The 23,309-nt window shown below is 39.5% G+C and overlaps 1 protein-coding gene across 10 annotated transcripts in view; it reads right to left on the bottom strand.

The window, feature by feature from the left end:
• LOC309506221 (protein NLRC3-like) overlaps positions 1–23,309 on the bottom strand; it is a 186,779-nt gene that overhangs the window by 101,882 nt on the left and 61,588 nt on the right. For 2 of the 10 annotated variants that reach the window (XM_082179933.1, XM_082179935.1), the window contains exon 1: positions 519–720. The exons of the other annotated variants lie outside the window; for them this stretch is intronic. The gene's annotated coding sequence lies outside the window, so the exon portion shown is untranslated. Of the gene's footprint in view, positions 1–518; positions 721–23,309 lie in introns of those variants that run through there. 10 annotated transcript variants of the gene reach the window in all.

The raw sequence follows: 23,309 nt of genomic DNA, 5'->3' as shown, positions 1-23,309 counted from the left end.
ACATATCTGGAGTGTGGGGAAAAAAAGGATCATGTGACTGCGTTAACTCAAACCCACTGGGCCTTTACACACACACACACACACACACACAAGTCGACCGATTTAGAATTTTATGAAAAATAACTGACACCGAGAAACGCGGATTGAATATGTTTAGTCCATGAAAAAGTAAACAAATCTCGACCCACCAAACACAAAATACATTTTAAAGTGAAAGAAACCCTTTATTAAAGACTTAATATCAAACAATCACTTAAAATGTCCTCCAGAGATTCATATAAATATGGTAGTGGTGGTAGTGGCGCAGTGGATAAGACACATGCCTTTGGTGTGAGAGACCCGGGTTCGAATCCACTGTGAGACACCAATGTGTCCCTGAGCAAGACACTTAACCCCTAGTTGCTCCAGAGGCGTGCGACCTCTGACATATATAGCAATTGTAAGTCGCTCTGGATAAAAGCGTCAGCTAAATGAATAAATGTAAATGTAATATGAGGAAGTCACACATGAACACTCACCTTGATCAAACTTTTACAAGATACAGGATCTCAAATCCTCCAGCTTTAACATTATAAAGATATACGGAAATTCCTTCTTAAACGTCGATAAACACTTTGATGCTCTGATTTTTCCTGCTGAAATGGCGGACCAGGGGCTCGTTCTTCGTTGCTTATTAGGGGAGCGCGGGGCATAACCTAACGCGGAGCTAGTTGTAACACGCTTGTTTTAAATACTTCCCCACATGCTTGGATGACGAAACTTTGTGTATTTACTAGTTGCCATATCAACACTATATAGAAAAAAAAAATCCGCCAACATTTTTTTTTTTGGAAGATATCCATAGACATTTATTAAACCATAGCAAAAGTAAATTTCTTACTTAAGTTAATTTTTCATCTCTATTTTTTGTGTGTTTATTTAAAATAAGACAAATCTGATATTATTTTAATCTCCAAGATGTTATTTAACAGTTGAGATAGTTATTTAATGCTTCACTAACTAGCAGAAGACACTAGCCGGGTTTAAATCCCAGTTGTGCAGGCGGGGGCATGTTGTAACACTGCGTTACAATGTGCCCCTATTAGAAATATGCTATTATATTCTATACTTTTATTAATTTTATTGAGAAAACATGAGAAAAAGGTGAATAAAGACTGAGAGTCAATGTTCAGAAATTACTAATTATTTATTTGTTTTTGAACTATGTTGTATAGCTGTGTTTTCATGTGTTCGTAGTCAAAACTCAAAAATGAGTTTATATTTAATTATTAAAAATTGCCATTATTTTATATGAAAAAGTTTTTTAATTGTATTTTATTTAGAAAATATTTTAGTATGTTTTGTATATATTTTTTATTAGATCAGATAACATTTTAAGCTGTCATATGTTATGTTACAATGTGCCCCACACATGTTACAAAGTAGCCTACCCCACATGTTGTCACATTTAGACATGTGGGAAAAAATAAATACTCTGAACCATAAGTAGATTTACACAAACTGAGAAAGTCAAAAAGCGTTACTTTGTGCCCCGCTCTCCCCTACATCCGAGATCAAATGACACATCCAAGATGATATCATCATGCTAATCATGATCTGGCTAACTCGGTTCTTCGAACACACTTGCCGGATATGATTAGTATCGCTGGATTGAGTTATCTGAGATAATTGCGCGTTCATGCGCTGGGTTAAAAGGGGATATGTATCGATAGTAGAAACATTGATCAGCAATGCTGCTATTGGCTGTTCAGCGTGGCCAAAGAGCGCGCTCAGTTTTTCTCCTCAGCAGTTAATTCGGAATTTTAAAGTTTAATCAAAACGCCAGGGATGGCAAAAAGTAGCAGACAATTTAAATCCGTTAGAAGTGGCCATGTTAGATGTTTTTATCACTTATTAGCCTATATATTTGTATTTTAATAATTGCATAATTACTTTGTTAATTGTAATGTCAGAGTCACCACACTAGAACATGGGAACAAATAAAAGTGAAGTACAAAAATATTCTACATAATGGTAATTTTTTGTTATATTATAGTCTCTTTTATAAAAGGCACTTTTAACACTTTTATAAGTTTATAAAAGCAACCAAGAAAAAGGCTGAAAAGAAAGAAAAGATCTTAGTAGCCTACACTGTAAAATAATTTTTGCTGCATTAAATTAAGGCTGTATAGTCATTTCAACTGTTAAATCTTGAGTAATGATGAATTGCTTTGACTTGTGAAAGTGAAAACTGATAAACTTATGTTAATGTGAAAATATTTTGCCATGAGTTATTGATCACATTTTTCCCGAGTGTAGTTCATTGTAATGACATTGTGTTTTCCTCTTTTGTGCACCTTTACATAATACACCAACACTTGTATCTGTTCCCAAGAAAGTGGTGGCTGAAATATGTGCAGTAAGTGGACATTTTCTAACTTTCCAAAGGAAAGAAAGTATAAGACTTTGTAATGTCCATTTGTTTCCATTGCACTGGACAGTGAATAAACCCTCTCAGATAACTGTCATATGGAGGAACTAGCCTACCTGCAAGTGCATAAATAACTTTACTTCATTTATATACTTGTATGCTTTATGGCAGCAATATAAGTTGCAGGATTCCACATCTACAGAAAGGCCTACAGAAGAGTCTGCACAGACAGAGGAGACATAGGCCTACAGGTGGGCAGTGGATAGACAACTTTTCCTTTTTATTTGTTGCATGAGGCATGTGTCTAATATCTCTTGTTGCAGGCACTTGACCACTGGCTTTTCTTTACAAAGAACAATTGAAATAAAACTCAAGGAACTAAGTATATTTGTCTTTTATTAAACATTTAATGAAAAGTGTTTTTATTTTTTTGTTTGTTTTTTGTGGCAGTGTTGTGTAATATGGCACATGCAACAATGTCACAGGCCCTGTCAGGTGTGCAACCCTCAGACTCATCAGACACTGAAATCTTCCCTTTAGCCAAAGTTCATTTCATTGTGTGCCCTTGTCCTGGCTAGAGCTGCATTGTAACTGGTTTGGGTCAGGGAATGGGGTCATAAACACCTGTCTGCTGGCAGGAACATGTCATAATCACCTATGAAAAAATGCAGTTCTGTTAGGATCAGCATAAGTGTATGTAATACAGTGAGCTTGATATTTAATTGTGGAACTTTTCTTACCACTTTCAAATAATGTGCATAAATGTGAATCTCTGAAAATGCTTAAGTCATGCACAGATCCTGGCCATTTTGCTTTCACATTTGTGATATGGAAGATTTTAGTCAACTGCCTTTTTTTTATTTGATATAATATTACTATTCTGGAATATTAAGAATCACGATAGTAACTGGGCTGCACATTTACATTGTGAACCTACGGTGGCCGAGAGAGCTCAACGCGCTGCAACTGAAGAAAACACATGCAAATAGAAAAAACACCCGCAAATTAAGAAAACATCTTCATCAGTTTCACAACACATGTTTGCTCCAAATACTCACAACACAACCAAATACAGAAACGCGCTGCAAATAGGACAGAACACAACGGAAATGTTTCCGGGGAACCCAATAAGTGACGGACGGACGACTGGGACGTGCTTATTGCTCGTGAGCTTTACCTATGCCCTACTCTCTTAAAAGGGCAGACGCAGAGCCCTTGAATTGGGCACGTTGGAGGGAGCGGGGCACTTGTGTGCCATTATGTTGATGAAGGGAGCAACGAAAGACAACGTAATTTCCTCAATATTTTCACCTGGGATGTTCCCATGACAACGCAGCGCGTGTCCATCAGCTGAATAGCTGTTCTTACCAGAAATATAGTATTAATGCTGTTAACATAACTGTTGCAAATAAATATACATTTTATACAACAAAGTTTTTAAAATATGCGTTATATCTGTGTGTGAGTGTCTCAACTTTAAAACTTGCCGTCTCATATTTGGACCCTAGCTGCATTCTAACATTTCTTATGAAACTTATTTTAACATAACATGATAAAATGTGTACAATGTAACTGATGTATAGATTAATGTCTTTCCCTCTTTCTCTCTATCTTTTTTTATTTATTTATTTATTTTCGTCTTCAGCTCATTGTTCTTTTTAGTATTCGTATGACATTGAACCGTCTATGCATTGAACATATTGTAAATACATTTTGTATATTGTATACATACAAAGTTCTATGTCATAAACGTGTCATCTCTGTATGTTTTGAAAGAATTTCTGAGGAAGTGACCAAACATATGACCATTTAATATCATCAAAAAGGTTATTCCAATAAGAAATGGAGGAAGGAACTGAAGTAACAGGGTCCAAAAATAATGACCTGATTTTATAGTTGGATTTATGTATTGAAAAACAAATAGAACAAACCACAGTGGATTCAGGGCTAGGGGGATCAACAGAAGTCACTGTAGCACTATTGTTGTTTCTAAACAGCATACAGATTTCCAAAGAGATGGCCTTGAAAACTATATTAAATTCTTTACTAGATACTGGGAATTGGTATCCTGAAACAAAATCGGAATAATTAAATAAATTACCTTCACTATCAAATAGCTGGTTTACTAACATCACTCCATTATTGAACCAGTTTTCAAGAAATAAAGATTTCCTCTTATGTAGAATATTACAGTTGTTCCAAATTAAAAAATTGTGTGGCGAGAAATTATGCTTGTAAATAAGTCTCCAAGCCATAAGCATCTGCTGATGATAATTGGAAAGTTTGACAGGAAGTTTACTGACTGAATAATTGCACATTAAAAGGAAATGTATACCTCCTAATTGAGAAAATATATATCTTGGGATTATACTCCAAATAGAAGATTGATTGTGAAGGAAACGTTTAAGCCAATTGATTTTTAAGGTATTGTTAAGAGAATCAAAATCAATGAAATTTAAGCCACCTTTATTATAAGAATTCAAAATAACTGATTTTCTAATATAATGAGTTTTATTTTTCCAAAGAAATTTGAGCAACAATACATCAATCAACTTGCAAGTAGATTTATCCACAAATAAAGACTGAGCAGCGTAGGATAAGCGGGAAATCCCTTCTGCTTTAGTAAGCAGAGTTCTGCCTTTCAAAGATAGATCTCTTAACAACCAAAGGTTAAATTTTTTTTGTGTTTTCTCCACAACTGAACTAAAATTCATCTTACATCTTAGTTTAGTATCTTTTATTATTTTTATTCCTAAATAGGTGACACTTTCTTTGATGGGAATGTTTGAGATAGAAGTTGCAGCACATTTTTTTATCGGGAGTAATTCGCATTTATTAACATTAAGCAAAAGGCCAGATGCATTAGAGAAAGACTGAAGAGAGGTTAAAGCAATTGGGATCTGAGAGACATCTCTTAGAAACAATGCTGTATCATCTGCCAATTGGCTAATAAACAATTCCGTACCAGCAATAGAAATTCCCTTCACAGGGCTCTCTTTAATATGTACATTTAAAAATTGTGTAGCTATTAGAAAAAGATATGGGGAAATGGGGCAACCTTGTCTTACACCACGCTTTAAAGAAAATCTAGGAGAAGTGCCATTATTGAGTCGGATAGAGCTATTACCATTACAGTAAAGCATTTTAATACATTTGCAAAAAAAATTACCGAAACCCAATCTGTGCAGGGCTTGTAACATAAATTCGTGTTCTAAGCAATCAAATGCTTTATAATAGTCAAGAAAGAGGATAAAACTATCAGTAGAAATAAGATCTGAATAATCCAACAAGTCAAAAATCTAGCGTATATTATTAGAAATATGTCTCTGATGTATAAAACCTGATTGGCACTCATCTATTATATTATTAACCCATTTAATCACACTGGTCACAATTGTGACCACAATTTTTCTTTGCATATTTTAGTGTGAAATTAAAAAGTAACTCATATTATGAAGTACATATTCATATATAATGAAACTGCAAGATGTCTATATGAGTTTATGGCAGGTCTAACATGATTGGTTTGTTTGGTTATGTGACCACACACATTTATTTCTTGGTACTGTCGTCTTAACGGAAGGATGACATAAAAGCTCAGAAAGGACAGGTAAGAATACTAAGTTCCTTTTTGAATAGCTTATACATTTTTTGCACATATCATCATGAAAGGGTTACCTATACATACACATTGAAATTAAATTAATACATGCTTTATTCTGTTGTGAAACTGCAGATAAATGAAGATGGTTACAATAGTGACCAGTGGTATAACACAGGGAGTTTATGTTCCCCATATGTAATTCTGTGTTATTTTTATGAACTCTCTTTCAGACTGACTTTAAGTCAAGTTTTGGATTTACTTAATAATAATAATAATAATTAATAATTTGTTACATTTATAAAGCGCTTGGGTACTTAAAGCGCTTCACATATGGAAGGGGGAATCTCCTCAACCACCACCAATGTGCAGCATCCACTTGGATGATGCGACGGCAGCCATATTGGACCAGAACGCCCACCACACACCAGCTTACTGGTGGAGAGGAGACAGTGATGAAGCCAGTCAGTATGGGGATGATTAGAAGGCCATGATGGACAGAGGCCAAGGGGCAAATTTGGCCAAGATGCTGTGGTTAAACCCCTACTGTTTTTCGAAGGACATTCTGGGATTTTTAATGACCACAGAGTGACTCTCTGAGCACCGTTATTCTCACCCGAAGGACGGTCCTCTTTGCCAGTAGTGTCCCCGATCACTACACTGGGGTGTTAGGGCCCACACAGACCACAGGGTGAGCACCCCCTGCTGGTCTCACTAACACCTCCTCCAGCAGCAACTCCTGGTTTTCTCAGGAGGCCTCCCATCCAGGTACTAACCAGGCTCAGCCCTGCTTAGCTTCAGTGGGAGACCACTCTTGGGCTACAGGGTGATATGGCTGCTGGAGCTGGATATGCTCTGTCTTCCAGAGACTGGGTTAGGTCATGGGCCCAGTGTAGTGATGGGTTTGGCTGAACAAGCTTGTGTTCCAGGTGGATGCAACTTCATGCATGACATGCCTGGACTCTACACAGTGCTGTGGTCAACAGTTGGCTGTTCCACAGAGATGTCATGAATTGTGACTATGATCTCCTTGGATTTCAGCAAGTAGTTGCCCAAAGTCTCCTGACTGAAAAAATTAGGTACTGCACCAAAAGGACAAGGGAGGCCATCCTCAATGTCAGCTGCTGTGACTGATATACCCAGGTTTGATGGTGTTGCCCACTGGCTGATAAATACAGGTAGGCAGGACACAGTTGTGATTTAAAAAAAAAAAAAAAAATATATATAATTCCACTGTTATTTCTTTAGGAAGGTGATATATAATGAGTTCCACACCAGCACACAGTTGTGACTGTTGATTGATAATTTTTGTGATGCTTTCTTGTTTTTCATGAATTGTTACATGTTTCCTACCATAGGCTCATTTTTAATAATTTGTTTATTTTAATTTGTTTATTTTAATTTGTTTATTTTAATTTATTATTTTATTTCTGTACTTTTTTTTTTTTCATTTTGTAATTTTAAGTATTTTGCATCATTTAAAATGATTGCATACTAAGCAATTTCCTATAATTTATTATTTCATCATAATTTAATTAAAATATTTGTGCTGCAGCATAGGATTGCTATTTTGTCATTTTTTTAAACTGGGCCAGACAATGTTTAACTATTTGTTAATCGAATAAATCACTTCAACAATTTAATTCTGTCTTCAAACTAATTTCTGGAGATTTTTAATTTATTATATACCCCATAGACTTAGACTCCCTGTGTTCTACCACCGGTCACAATTGTGACCAGAGATAAAACTCTTATTTTCATGGACTTTTCAAATATTTTTTTACATTATTGACATTGATTGTTTAATATACTTGCAAATACCACACAAACTCATAAATTTCATCTCTGGGAAAAATTTGGGATTAAATGGGTTAAGAATAAGTTTTAGCCTTTTTGCTAAAACTAAGGCAATCATTTTATAATCGGTATTCAATAAGGAAATCGGGCGCCAATTTTCTAATAGAAGGGGATCTCTATTGGGCTTGGGAATCAAAGTTATTAGCCCTTGACATAAAGAGGAAGGAAGCGTTGTTTTCTCAATACTCTCTAAAAACATTTTATGTAAAAAAGGTGCTAATTTTTGACTAAATGCTTTATAAAGCTCTGCAGAAAGCCCATCAGTACCTGGGGATTTGTTACTTTTTAAATTATTTATAGAATCAAGAATTTCTGAAAGACTAATGGGTGCATCACACAGACTACAATCTTCATTATTAATTTGTTTTATGTGAGATAAGGAATCAAAAAATTCTGTGGTGGACTGCTGGCAAAATTTAGAAGAATATAAATCATTATAAAATTTAGCACAAAAGTCTGCAATTATCTTAAAGTCATCAGTTACATTCCCATCAATACATAGTTGCTGAATAGAATTTTTTACTCGCTGCCTTTCTAACCTAAAGAAATAGGCAGAATTCTGCTCTCCCTCCTCTAGCCAATTCCGTCGAGATCTGATGAAGGCGCCTCAGCCTTCCGTTTATATATATCCTCTAAATTATGTTTTTGATCAACAAGCTCAATTTTTTCTGAGTCTGTAAGATCATCTACATTTTTACATGATAATGCTGAAATTCTAGCCATAATCTGGTTTTCATTACTTTTTCTTAATTTTGCTAACGAACTACTGTATTTCCGACAATACTTCCCAATTTCGTATTTAAGAAGTTCCCAATTAATGCAAAACATATTCTCTTTATTAGCTTTATGCCAATAAAAGGAAATTAAGTTATTAATCTTAGTGAGAACTTCGTTGTGTTGAAAAATTGAGGTGTTAAGTTTCCAATATGAGGATCTTTTACTCAGTGAGGGAGCGGATACAAATGGAATACAGATAGAAATGGCCTTATGGTCAGAAAATGGTGAGGGAAGTATATCAGTCTTTATATTTGATAACTCTGCTGAGGTCAACCAAAAATCAAGTCGGGATTGTCTAGAAAGGGAATTATTGTTCCATGTGAATACTTTTTGCAAGGGATGGGTTTCTCGCCACACATCAACAACAGAAAATTTTTGCATAAAGGATAATAAATACTCAGAATTAGTATTAGTAGATTGGGGGGGCCATCTATCCAAGGTACAATTCAAAACAACATTAAAATCACCACCGAATATTAAGGAAGAATTTGGAAATTTAGATAACATATGACATATACGCATTTCTAATTTATAAAAAAAAAAAAACGTATTATCTTTTGGTGAATTATATCCATAGACATTAGCAGTAATACAAGTCATATTTGCAAACTGAAAAGCAAGTATAATGTAGTGACCATTGATGTCACAATCAGTAGCCAGAATCTTTCCACCAAAATTATTTTTTAAAATACAAACTCCGGCAGAATATTCATTTCCATGAGACATCCACATTTCCAACCCCCATTGTGATCTCCATAAATTGACATCTTGCAAAGTTGAATGAGATTTTTGTAAAAAACAAAGATCTGTGTTGAGACTTTTAAGATACAGAAAGACTGCTTTACGCTTAAGAATGTTTCGTAGCCCTCTACAATTTAAAGAAATAACAGATAGAATAAAGAGAAGAAGAAAAAAAACAGAACAGAACAGTAATATAAGAGAGAATTAGTTCTAAGAACAAGTATAAGGACTAAGTCACCGAGACAGAGAACCTAAGTGGTCAGAGCAAGCAAGGGATGAGGTCAACAATCCCTTCATTAATCTATCTAGAAAAGAAATATGTACAATTGAGGAACAACTATAATTCCCCCTTTTAAGGGGTTGAAATAATTCGCATTGTTTACTTAAATCGATGAAAGTCTGAAATAATCCTATTTCTTTTTAAGTGGATGTAAACAAAAAAGCTCTTTTGTTCTCTTTTCGGGCCTTTTCAACTATGGGCCAAAGCGTAATCCTCCTCGCTCTATCGGCCGGTGACAGATCTTCCGTGATTTTCAGTCGGTTCTCAATCAGAAACTCAGCGTCCTTGGCGGCACGCCAGACAGCGTCTCGGTAAAAACGCGAGGTGAATTGGAAGATGATTCCACGAGCTTTAGTATTTGAATTAACACGGCCAAGTCGGTGTGCCACATCAACTAGTTCAGGGAATTTATCTTTAAATTGTGGTAGAAGGCGTTGGCACACATTGATAACCTCATGACGGACGTTTTCTCTTTCTTTCTCTGGAATTCCGTGGATTCTCAGGTTCCATCTGCGTGTGTAGGCTTCTAGATGAGCCAGGCGATTTTCTCGCTCAGTGGAGTTCATTTCTTCTTTCTTTGCGCGCGCGTCAATAGAATCAACTCGTTTTTTCAAACTTTTAACCTCGCTGCAGACAAACTCAATGGTTTCCATCATTCCAGAGATTCGTTCCGTATTCCTACAGATCTCATCCTTCATGTCTTTAATCACCCGCGAGTTTTCACCAATCAACTTTTCCAAACCGTCTGATCTGTTTTTCACCAACTGAGAGAGCTCAGAGAGTTGTGTGGAAATAATTGCCGCATTTACGTTATCAGTTCTTCGAAGTTTAACGGCCGGGGAACTGCACGGAGTGTCGGGAAACGGCGGAATCACCTCCTCCGCCAGCATAATCTCAGAATCATCATTTTGTTCGCAATAATCATGCAAACTGTCCTTCAATACCCCGGATGCAGGAGTACTGTTATGTCGTTCGACTGCTTGTTTATCGTCACCTGTGCTAGCAGATCTAGCAGGAGTATCCGACACTGTTTTCCCTGACTTCTTCGCACCTTTCCTCTTTTCAGATCCTCCCATTATTGTTGTTCCAAGAATTCAAAACATTAATAAACTGAAATTCTCAAAAAAATCCTCTAAAGTTTCGTTATAACTATTATAAAACAGTTTGGGATTGCCGAGCTCACAAACGTACATGTGATCAGGGCGCCATCTTGCACGCTCCCCCCGTTTCTGTATTTGTTTGTGTTGTGAACTTTTGCAGCGCGTTTCTGTATTTGGTTGTGTTGTGAGTATATGGAGCACACATGTGTTGTGAAACTGATGAAGATGTTTTCTTAATTTGCAGGTGTTTTTCTATTTGCATGTGTTTTCTTCAGTTGCAGCGCGTTGAGCTCTCTCAGCCACCGTATGAACCCCCTTTCTGTTCACATAATCTCCTTCATTGAGGCCTTGATGGCAGTCTATGGTCTAGCTATAGTCTATGGTACCAGTCACGTTAGTGAAGCCTGAGTGTCTGACATATACTGTAATTGGCATGGTCATGATTGCATGATCTTCATAAAAAATTATGATAGCCTAAAAAAACTGCTTTACAACATTGGGTCTTAAGTGGCTTGGAAATGCCACAAAAAACAAACAAACTAAAACTGTTTTTTAAACCTCAAAGCGCCAGGTAAACTCCGAATGACACGACAGATAGCACTTTCCATCAAGTTCTCCGCATCTCCAATAGTGTAAAGGAAAGAGCCACTCGCAAATAATCTTATGGCAATGCAAACAGTTTGTGCTGTAGTTAAAGCCAGACTCCGACAAGTCGAAAATAAATTTGCGTTTCCAACAAATTAATAATGTAAACGACAATCTCACGAGTCACGAGAAAAAAAGATATATCTCAGAAAGTGCACTATCGCTCAGCGCTGGACTTCCCGTATCAGCTCCGCTCATGAAGCCACAGTCTAATCCTGTTAACATGAAATAAGCCTCTGCTCACGAGCAGGTTTAAGCTTGCGCACCTGTTGCTATGACAGCAAGTTCAGGATGAGCGTCGAAGAACCAAACTATCCAAGATCATGCCAAATCGCCAACAATCAAATCCAGCTAACTGAGTTAGCGACGTACGAAGAACGGGCCCCTGTTGTTTAGGTGATGAATGTTGTCATGTTCCGTGTAGAAAGGTTATTATGCTGTGTTTATATTGACTTGCAGCGTTAGCTAGCGAGCTAGTTGAAGTTAGCCTGTCACCGTCAGTGAAGGTTCCGTTCTCTCGTCTTTTTGTACTGACTGTAAACAGTTGTGTCAAGTGAACATCGGTATGTTTAAAGTGTAAGATGTAATGTCTACATATTTGAATGTGCTATAGCAATTGTTTCAAGATATAATATAATCTATAGTGTCATTTGTTTATGTATATTTTATATATTATACAGTAAGATTGGTATTTATTTCACAATATGTTATTAATGGGTTTTGTATTTTATGATATATACCAATGCTTTACATATTGGTTTGTTTATTGTATTCAGTGTAGTTATAGACCATTTCTATATTATATGGTCCATGTTGATGTATATATTTGATATATTATACAGTAAGACTGGTATCTATTTCACAAAATGTTATTAATGGGTTTTGTATTTTATCTGATATATACCAATGCTTTACATATTGGTTTGTTTATTCTATATTATATGGTCCAGGTAATGGCTAAAGTTATGGTTTATGATCTCATAGTATTATTGAGATGTTTGATCCAAAAGAAGAAATAAACATCCAGCGCTTGAGAAAGACATCATTTCTGTATGTCCACTTCCTTTGGCTTTGTGCCTGCCCAGATTCCCCTAGGTCTGAGGCCGGTAACACCCACATTATTATGTTACATTTGTTTCAATTAAATTAATATCTGATGACAACTGTAAGTACCTTAAATAAAGTATTTACATTGTGACTTTGCAGTGCGTGTGTATTTATGATGCCAATTTGTGGCTTAATTTAAATTGAGCAGCAATACTGCTGTGGTTAAAGGGACATGCCAAGCATTTAGCCTATTTATTTATTTATTATTTATTTATTTTAATATTGCTGAGGAATGAGTTAAAGCACAAGCATACCATAAATGTTCATTAAGAGTGTTGAAAAGTGATAAACCATATGCAAATATAATTTTAGAATTAGTGACACAGTAGGATCCAGTGAATTACCCACAGCATTTATTTAGGGGAATGTTCAACAAACGTATTCATTAGCTAACAGGTATTGAAGCAACAATAACAAAAGAAAATGGAAAACGAGGCAGGACAAATGCACTACATGCAGGACCGCTGTATTTCCCACACAGTCCCACCGTCCACATTCTGAACTTTCAGTCTAAGGAAGGAAGAACAAACTATGGAATAAGTTACAAGCTAATTAAAGACTTGTGTGTTTTACAATGTATAAATTGTTCTTACCCATTATGCTGCTCTCCATCTGATGTAATCATGTTATTTTAGTAAATAAATGTCACAGTTGCTAATTTTAACCAATTTAACCAGTTGTTAATTAACCATTTTAACACACCATCACCCTTCATTGTGAAATGTTCACATCTTCTCTTTATATAATCGCACTCCTTTCTTGAGCAGCGATCGGGATATTGGTTATCCTGCAAAAAGTGTTTTATTTGTCTAACTTTAATTGCATCATTTGCTGTGTCAGTATATGGCCTAACAACAATGACACCAGTAACAATAATGACACTTAATTTATAGACCTTTTCATCTGTTCCTGTAAGCTGACAACAACAATGAAAGCACATGATGTGATGAATAAGGAAAGAGAATATGTTAATGAGATTCATGAGACCAGTCAAATGAAGAGAACTGGCATAATTCAAATTTATATTACATAAAAAGAGGCCCACACCCATTACATTTTATTTATAGAAATGACAGACCATTGTGTCATATTTTAGAAGCATTTCCTATTATATTCTAATTGTTGTTTTGGCGAGGGGTCTGGTATTCATGTTGGTGACCAATTATTAAGAGGTGATTTATGTGAATATTATCCAGAATAACAGCCGTATTTGTAATAATTCATCATCACTATATCATATGTTCTGCTGATTTCAGTAATACAATTTGTGGTTGCATCAATAAATACAACTTTTTGAAAAAAATGTAAATGACTTTGCAATTCATGTTTCCTTTAGGCTATTGCTACTTTAACTTAATCTACATCTGTTGACAACACACTAAAGACACACACAATATGATACAGTAATGTTGAGAAGAACATTTTACTGTGCGCTTAACAAGTCTGTTCATCCAATAAAACCGAATGTTAACATACACGTGGTTTCTGAGCTGGACACTAGTATGTTAAACTTCTCTGAATTTGCGTCAAATACGCAGGAATATACACTGCAAAAACAAAGCGCTTTATTATGCATTATTCATTATATTATTAGCCTATGTATTATGCAGTATACAACTGGTGAAATATTCGTTTTTAATCGTGATCTGTGAAATATGGCATGAATCTGTCGCCGATCTGCTGGAAATCCAGGTAAAACTATCCGCGTGCACGCGCGCGTCCCCAGTTAATATGATCCCCAGTTTATCCGTAACAGCGGCAGGAGAACTTACTTTCACTTTCTATGTGTGACGGGAGAGAGAGAGAGAGAGAGAGAGAGAGAGAGAGAGAGAGAGAGAGAGAGAGAGAGAGAGATGTAAACAGAGACGCGCGTTCACGAGAGCACCACGACACATGCGTGTGAGAGCAGACGTTGTTGCGTGAACGCGCGTTAGAGATTAATATTTTACATAAAGTGAAAAAATATATTTTTTTTGTGCAAACAAAGCACTCGCGTCTTTTCAGTTTGTTTTTATCTGTGTTATTTCTATTTTATATATTCTTTGGTTATTTCAATTTAGTTTTTCTTTCTCTTCTCTTAAGTTAGTTAATTTCTTCTTTCTTTTTTCCCCCCATTATTTCTGTTCTCCCCATTGTTCTCTTTGGCTCGTTCATTCATTCTTTTTATTTGTTTATCCTTGGCTTCATTTGTTCAGTTTTGGCTTTCATTTATCTTTCTGCAGAACGCAGCGTTCCCGATAAATCATAAAGAGGACTTTGTTTGATCACATCTGTATGATTTTTTTTCAAAGCGATCTACAAATGTGGAACAATGCAATGTGACATAAACCTGAAAGAATCAGATAAATTAAAATGCCATTAAATCAACATTACACTGTGTGTGATTCTTCCAGCGAGTTTATCTCCAGCTCTAATTAAACACACTGAAGCTGCTAATCAAGATCATCAGGATCAATGTTGGAGATAAACTCTGCATGAAGAGGAATAAACACCTCTGAACTACAGCCATTACTATAAACTATATATCAGCTCATTTCCATGACAATAGTGTTCAAGCGACATGTTTATCTTGGAGAATAAAAGAGCTTGGGTTTTTTCAGTGGATATTTCTCTAAAGCTGCAGATTCACCTTATGTAGAGCTTAATCTCTTTAAATATCACACAATAGCCGTGTCAGTCACTTTCTCATCAACACAAGATGTAGTTTGTTGTGATTGTGTTTCAGCAGGAACAGCTGAACTGAATGTAGATCAGTGACATTCATCACATTTAATAGTGATTCAGGAATATGAATGATTGGCTGATAAAGCAGGAATCAGGGAGCAGGAGATAAAGCACAGGATAGTGTAGTGTGGTTAAAATCAATATGATTTATACTGGAGAAAAATAAAGTGTAATTGAGGAAATGTCCACTAGGGGGAAACCAAAGGCTGCAGGCAGTAGCTGACACCCTCTATGTTTTGCGTCACAGTCAATACAGCTGGCGCACAGACAACAAGGAGTTCGTGTCGTCTCATTTTATTTATGTCTATTTTCCCCTGTTCCAGGGGTGCAACAATAGCATCAAATCCCAGCTCAGGTGATCATGCTGTCGACTACAACTCAATGTAGAACCAATGTCAGCATTATCAGGAGGCCGCGTCTCATTTTACCTGTCCATCCTCGTCTGCCTTCACTAAAGGAAAGAAGATGAGCGGCTCTGCAAGCGTTGAGGAACACATGCAATACGTCTGTGTGTGTCACGATGTAGAACAAAGAGGAAGACCAGGCCCGGCATCAAGGGGGGGCTTGGGGGGGCTTAGCGGTGACCTGAATGATGATTATGTGGCTGAGCGTTCGTGCAGGGTTCGCCTAAACACTTTATGAATAAGATAACAATAAACGAGAACTGTCTGAACTGTTCTTTACTTTAGGCTATTAAACGTCTCACACACATGTGAGAGGAAAACCCGAAGACCGTGACACCCCAAGTACGCAATGCATGACCTTAATTGCCTATCTACGCAAGCCCCGAGGGGATGCATTGCACACACACATAGAACGAGCCAGCACATCCAGAATTAATGCATCATATACACAATCAAATATAAGGTCTGTTACAATTATTATTATGAGGCTACTTTTATTATCAAATCAATATTATAATTTATTAGCCCCGCAATAATCTCATAGCGCATCACTGCATAACCGACGTGCAGCGATGAAGATGTTATATTAGTCCTCATTTAAAAAACAACTTATTTAACACGAAATAATTCAAATTTTTTTCACCATGGGCCACAAGAGAAATATTAAGAAAATAAATGAAGGTTAGTTGAGTAGATTCAGCTCTCATCGGTCAGTTTTTACTTTCACTTTCTATAGTGAATAATTGAATGGGATTTGATAGTACTTCTTCACCGACATAACTCTCGCTCAAAGTGCTCGCCTTCATAGTTTAAAACGCAAATATTTCAAATGTTGCGACGTGACGTTTTTCTTTTTCAACAATTGCGCAGAATGATGGACAACAATCACATTTCACGCACGTATTATCCCCGCGAAATGTTTCCAATCACATCTTATACCCCCCCCCCCATAATGTTTATTATAACATTAACAAATACACTTCAACATAATCACGCATTAACAATGAACAAAAACACTATAATATTAACATTTATTAACAACACCTTTAAACCACAAAATAAACAATAGAAAAACACACACAAACTCTCTTTCACTCTCTTTAACACTAAATAATGTCCTTGTGCAAAAGTCCAGTCATATTTAATGATATAGTGCTTTATACAGTACAGATTGATTAAAAGCAGCTTTACAGGAATAAACAGGGAAATAATGATCAATGATGCAGAGTTCAGTTCTGCTGTAAAGCGGCTCTAGAAAGACAATAGTGTCATTGATCAGCTGAAGTCAGTTCAGTGTTGATTCAGTTCAATAACTGTGTAAAGTTCATCAGATATGAAACGAGTTCAGTTCAGCTATAAAGCAGTGATGTCATCGTCCAGCTCAGTTCAGTTCTCCTCCAATAGTGTCAGTGCCTTCAGATCAATAATAGTGTCACAGTGTCTGGTGGTTCCCTGGGTTAAACACTAGAGGTCCTCAGTTTTCACGGTGTCTATGCATTCTCACTACAATTCCCATGATCCTGTCTGTCACTGATTGTTCATTGCCTTACAGCTGTTTCTCGTCACCTTGTTAGCACTTGTGCATATATACCCTGTCTGTTTCAGTGTTTGTCACGGAGTCCTTGTATATTGTCCCCACATTTCTGTTGTTATTTTGAGCCTGTTTCTAGTGTTTATGTTTTGGATTGCCTTTTGGATTATGACCTTTGCCTGGACTGGTTGTGAGAACGGATTTCCCTAATAAAACACTGCTTTTGGATCTCTAATTCCCTGTGTGTGCGTGCCGTGACAGAAGGACTCTGTCATGCAGAGATCCAGCGGTATGGGGTCTCCAAAATCTCCAGCCACTGAGAAGGGGAAGAAACAGCAGAGGGGGAATTCTCAATCTAAAGAGATTCCTCCTCGTATGAACATCTTTGAGTGTTTTGCACTGTGGGCCCGATTGACTGAGGAAGCTGATTTGAAGAAAGCTTCCACACCCCCTTCAGATCATCCCAGAGAGTCGTTCGAGGGAACCCGGCTGGCAAAATTTTCTGGGACCCGCGGAGGTCATAGGAGAGGAGGTACTAGAGGGGAGTCCAGGTATCACTCTCCACCTCGATCCTTCATGGAACCTGAGGTGGTGAGATCCAGCCCAGACTTCCATCCGCCGCCGATCCCATCCAGTCCAGAGCCTGCCTGTCGCTGTCAGAGGCGGCAGAGGAGAAGGAGAGGGAGAGTTTCCTGCACTACTGACGTTCCCGAGCAGCCCGCTGTCTCCCTGGAGGTCGTCCCCGAACAGCCCGCTGTCTCCCTGGAGGTCGTCCCCGAACAGCCCGCTGTCTCCCTGGAGGTCGTCCCCGAACAGCCCGCTGTCTTCCCGGAGGTTGTCCCAGAACTCCCCATCATCAGTCCTGCCATGGCCAGAAAGGCTGTGTTCCTTTTTTATATAGTGGCAGTTCTGCAGGCATGGAGGAAGCAGATGAGTTCTGCGGATCCTGAGACTGTTCACGTCACGTCTACCGATTCAGAGACTGTTCACGTCACGTCTGCCCAGCCAGAGACTGTTCACGTCACGTCTGCCCAACCAGAGACTGTTCACGAGCCTATGTCTTCGGACAAGATGGCCGCCGCCGACGAGCCTGTTCACGTCACGTCACGCCTGCCGAGCCTGGGTCTTCGGACAAGATGGCCGCCGCCGAGCCTGTTCACGTCACGCCTGCCGAGCCTGTGTCTTCGGACAAGATTGCCGCCGCCGAGCCTGTTCACGTCACGCCTGCCGAGCCTGTGTCTTCGGACAAGATGGCCGCCGCCGAGCCTGTTCACGTCACGCCTGCCGAGCCTGTGTCTTGGGACAAGATGGCCACCGCCGAGCCTGTTCACGTCACGCCTGCCGAGCCTGTGTCCCCTGACAAGATGGCCGCCGTCGAGCCGGTGGCGTCTGTTCCTGAGCCTGAGCCGGTGGCGTCTGTTCCTGAGCCTTAGCCGGTGGCGCCTGTTCCTGAGCCTGAGCCGGTGGCGCCTGTTCCGGTGCCTGAGCCGGTGGCGCCAGTTCCGGTGCCTGAGCCGGTGGCGCCAGTTCCGGTGCCTGAGCCGGTGGCGCCAGTTCCGGTGCCTGAGCCGGTGGCGCCAGTTCCGGTGCCTGAGCCGGTGGCGCCAGTTCCGGTGCCTGAGCCGGTGGCGCCAGTTCCGGTGCCTGAGTCGGTGGCGCCAGTTCCGGTGCCTGAGTCGGTGGCGCCAGTTCCGGTGCCTGAGTCGGTGGCGCCAGTTCCGGTGCCTGAGTCGGTGGCGCCAGTTCCGGTGCCTGAGTCGGTGGCGCCAGTTCCGGTGCCTGAGTCGGTGGCGCCAGTTCCGGTGCCTGAGTCGGTGGCGCCAGTTCCGGTGCCTGAGTCGGTGGCGCCAGTTCCGGTGCCTGAGTCGGTGGCGCCAGTTCCGGTGCCTGAGTCGGTGGCGCCAGTTCCGGTGCCTGAGTCGGTGGCGCCAGTTCCGGTGCCTGAGTCGGTGGCGCCAGTTCCGGTGCCTGAGTCGGTGGCGCCAGTTCCGGTGCCTGAGTCGGTGGCGCCAGTTCCGGTGCCTGAGTCGGTGGCGCCAGTTCCGGTGGTGTCTGTTCCTGGGCCGGTGCCTGTTCCCTGGCCGCCCGAGGGGTCGTCTCCGCCGTGGTCGCTCGAGGGGACTTCTCCGCCCTGGCCGCCCGATGGACTACCTGCTCCACCCTGGCCACCTGAAGGGTCGTCTCCGCCCAGACCGCCCGATGGACTATCTGTTCCGCCCTGGTCGCCTCAAGGGTCGTCTCCGCCCAGGCCGCCCGATGAACTGTCATCCCCTGTGTCCATTCCCTCCCATGGTCCTGGCCCTCCGTCCCTCCCCCTAATCCCCCACAGTTCCACCTCCCTCCTGGACTTTTGTCGAGTTTTGTTTTTTGTCGTGGAGCGTCTGGTAGCCGCTCCGTAGAGGGGGGGTTATGTCACAGTGTCTGGTGGTTCCCTGGGTTAAACACTAGAGGTCCTCAGTTTTCACGGTGTCTATGCATTCTCACTACAATTCCCATGATCCTGTCTGTCACTGATTGTTCATTGCCTTACAGCTGTTTCTCGTCACCTTGTTAGCACTTGTGTATATATACCCTGTCTGTATCAGTGTTTGTCACGGAGTCCTTGTATATTGTCCCCACACTTCTGTTGTTATTTTGAGCCTGTTTCTAGTGTTTATCTTTTATGTTTTGGATTGCCTTTTGGATTATGACCTTTGCCTGGACTGGTTGTGAGAACGGATTTCCCTAATAAAACACTGCTTTTGGATCTCTAATTCCCTGTGTGTGCGTGTCGTGACAAATAGTGCTGAATATGAAGTGTCATAAACTAAGCGAGCCGGAGGCGACAGTAGCAAGAACCCAAACTCCATTAGGAGACAGAATGGAGGAAAAACCTGACCAGTTCTCCTCTGGACAAACGAAGGAACATGGTGTGATTATGAGTCCAGGCTGCTTCACAAGTCAGATTGTGGATTGATATGATTCAGAGTATTTGATTGAGCTCCTTCTGCTTGAAGATTGGGATTGATCACGCCAGCATTAGGTGTGAGGATCTGAAGCTGGTCATCGGGTCTGTGTGGAGGACTTGTCTGGTTCTCCTGGTCTTTGCTGAGGATCTGTGCCGATGACTGTCGAGTCCACGAGGTCTTCACAGGCGCTTTGTCTCTAGGGCTCGTCTAGTTGTCCTGGTCTCTGCTGACCATGCTTTTATTACGTCTAGACTAGACTACTGTAACTCTTTATATGTGTGATTGGATCAGTCAGCTCTTCATCTCTTACAGTTAGTCCAGAATGCAGCAGCTCGGCTCCTAACTGGGACTAAAAGCGTGAGCACATTACCCCAGTTTTAGCCTTGCTCCACTGGCTTCTGTCCGTTTCAGGATTGACTTGAAGATTTTATTGCTTGTTTTTAAGGTTTTGAATGGGTTGGTGCCTTCTTATTTCTCCTGTCAAAGCACTGAGGTCGTCCAATCAGATGTTTCTCCATGTTCTGAGATCCAGGTGAACACATAAAGGTGAGCGAGCCTTCTCAGTGCTGGTCCTGATCTCTGGAAGAGTCTACCGGTTCATATAAGAACAGCTCGAACTGACGACGTTTAAGTCGTTGCTTAAGACCCTCCTGTGTTCCTTAGCTTTCATTTCCAGTGGAGTTTTGCTCCTGTGACATTCTCTACTGTGTTTATGTGTTTATTTGTGTGTATCCTGACATTGTTAAGCACTTTGGTCAACTGTGGTTGTGTTTGAATGTGCTATACAAATACATTTTAACTTTGACCTTTGACATTCAGGGCTGCGTTGTGCTGGTTTTAGGGTGCAGGTCCACCATCTGATCTGGATACGGACCGGAGAACATAATCCAGATCTCGCCATATTAAAACCAGACCATATTTCTCCTGGAGGTGAAAAGCTATCAGACATCAGACGGAGTCGAGTTTGAGCTTTTACAGCGCTTGCATTATATTATTCTGTCTTTTACTGCATATGATAATTCATACTCAGAAAGTAGAACTGAAGTGACATTCATTTCAAGATGATTAGTAGTTAAAACATTACATAATGTCCCTGCATTGTTTTGCATTCTGTGACTTTCAGTCGAATAAAAGACAGTCATATATTTCGTCACTGAAGATTTCTTAAAAATAGTGTTAAAATATGGTCTCGTCTCGTTCTCGTGAACCCAATATCGTGTCTCGTCTCGTTAGATCAGTGCATCGACACACTCCTAGAAGACACTAAATCTCATCTCAGCATTTCATCATTTACTCTCAACATCAACATTTGTGAGATTTATACCATTGGAACAGTTTTGATAAAGTTGGTGGTAAGATGTTCCTTCATTAATTAAAAATAATTCAGAATTATAATAATTCTATTAATTAATGAATTGTTATTTTGTCATTATGTCATTAACTTGTTTTAAGTAATATTAGTAACCTACTAATATTATGTTGAAAATGCCTTTTTTGTTAATTTATGAACCAAAAATTAATTTATTAGACATTATTGCCCCTTTATATTATACTGTACACTCTATAAACTTCAGATGACAGTCGGGACAAGATTCCCCTGAGAGAGTCTGAATTGAAATGTTTTTGTTAGTGACTTTATCATAACAATATTAAGGCACATTATTTAGGATCTATGACCTAATGTTTGAAAATAAAAACATTGTCTTGTAACATATTGCAATGATAACTATCAGAGAATAAGAAGCGAGGAAGAAAGAGAGAATCATGGAGAATCCTGAAGAGACGGTGGACAAAGCGAAAGAGAAGCGGAAAGGTTGAAAGAAAGACATAAAAACAGGACAACATCCCAAAAGCCTGAAATCAGCTCCACATGAAGCGCTGGTGTCGTGTCTGTCAGGGCTCTCAGTAATCTGGGCAACACACGTTTCTTCAGTGCAGTCGTGCAGTCGTGCAGGTAAAGCCTCAGAGTTTGAAGAATCACACATTCTGAAATAGTTGCTGTTAAACGTGAAGAAGGTCTCCAGACATGAATGATGTGCTGGTCTCTTTCTGTTTGTATGTGAGGATTGATGAAGCAGAACACAGATGAGAAGAGCATCTCTCCATCACACCTGCACTGAACTCTCAGCTGCTACTGATGCCACACTAAACCCTGGGACAGTGTGAACGGCACAATCAGTTCTGACGGAGGGAAACAGCAGCTGGACATCACAGACCTTCATCTGTGCTTCAAACGTCTATCAGGAGTGTGTTCTCTCAGTGCTTGTGCTCGTCCACACACCAAACACTCACACATATGCTGACTGAACATCAGGCATGTTGTTATTTGATGGCAGCTGTGCTTTATGTGTGGGACCACATACATCACATTTACACATTTATATAAATGTTCATGCTGATTTCAGAGCTGAACGAGGAGTTGAAGAGCTCATATATCTGGGAAATGTTATATTGTCATTTCTTTATTTTACTTTATTTACCTCAGGAATGTTTGCTATGCAGCGGCGCGCGGGAAAGAAAGCTCTCGAGATGAGACCTCGACAATTATTAAGACCATATTAAGAGCACATTTATATATAGATAACCAAATCAATAATTATTTTAATATTGAATGACAGTTACAGTACAGCTTATGTTTAGTCAATTAAAGTAGTCTATGTAATAAACTAATGGACTAATACAATGTTTTGATTATTATTTATTAGATACATACTGTGTTTTGTATATATATAGGCCTTTTATATGATTTTAAATTTGAAAGTAAAGTAAATTACTATATTTATTTAAGTTATATCATAATTGTTGCCTTTCATTGATGACGTTGCAGGTTATTCCTAATGAGTGATTATTGTCAGCGAAGTCCACTTCAGCTGATATACGGTGTTCAGGGAGTAGGGAGCAGTGAACACTGCGTAGGGACCCTGTCGAGTGGAACGCACCTTCAGAATTGAGAAGTAAGATCAGATGTAGACACACACTGAGTGTAGGACTTGATGAAAAAGCTGCCAGTGTCTTCTTCTGCAGTTTGGCTGGTGTAGCAGCATCACCTCCTTCACCTCCTCCAGTGCAGTGCATGATGGGAATGCAGGAGGAGCTTGTGATGTGCTCTGACATTCATCCAGCATCTGAGCCACGGCTCTGGGTTTCACAGCCTCAACCTCGTCATCTTTGATGGAGCGCGTCT

This window comes from Leuciscus leuciscus (genome assembly GCF_965113295.1).
Source record: "Leuciscus leuciscus genome assembly, chromosome: 9".
Classification (NCBI taxonomy): domain Eukaryota; kingdom Metazoa; phylum Chordata; class Actinopteri; order Cypriniformes; family Leuciscidae; genus Leuciscus; species Leuciscus leuciscus.
This window is presented reverse-complemented; position numbering and strand designations above follow the sequence as displayed.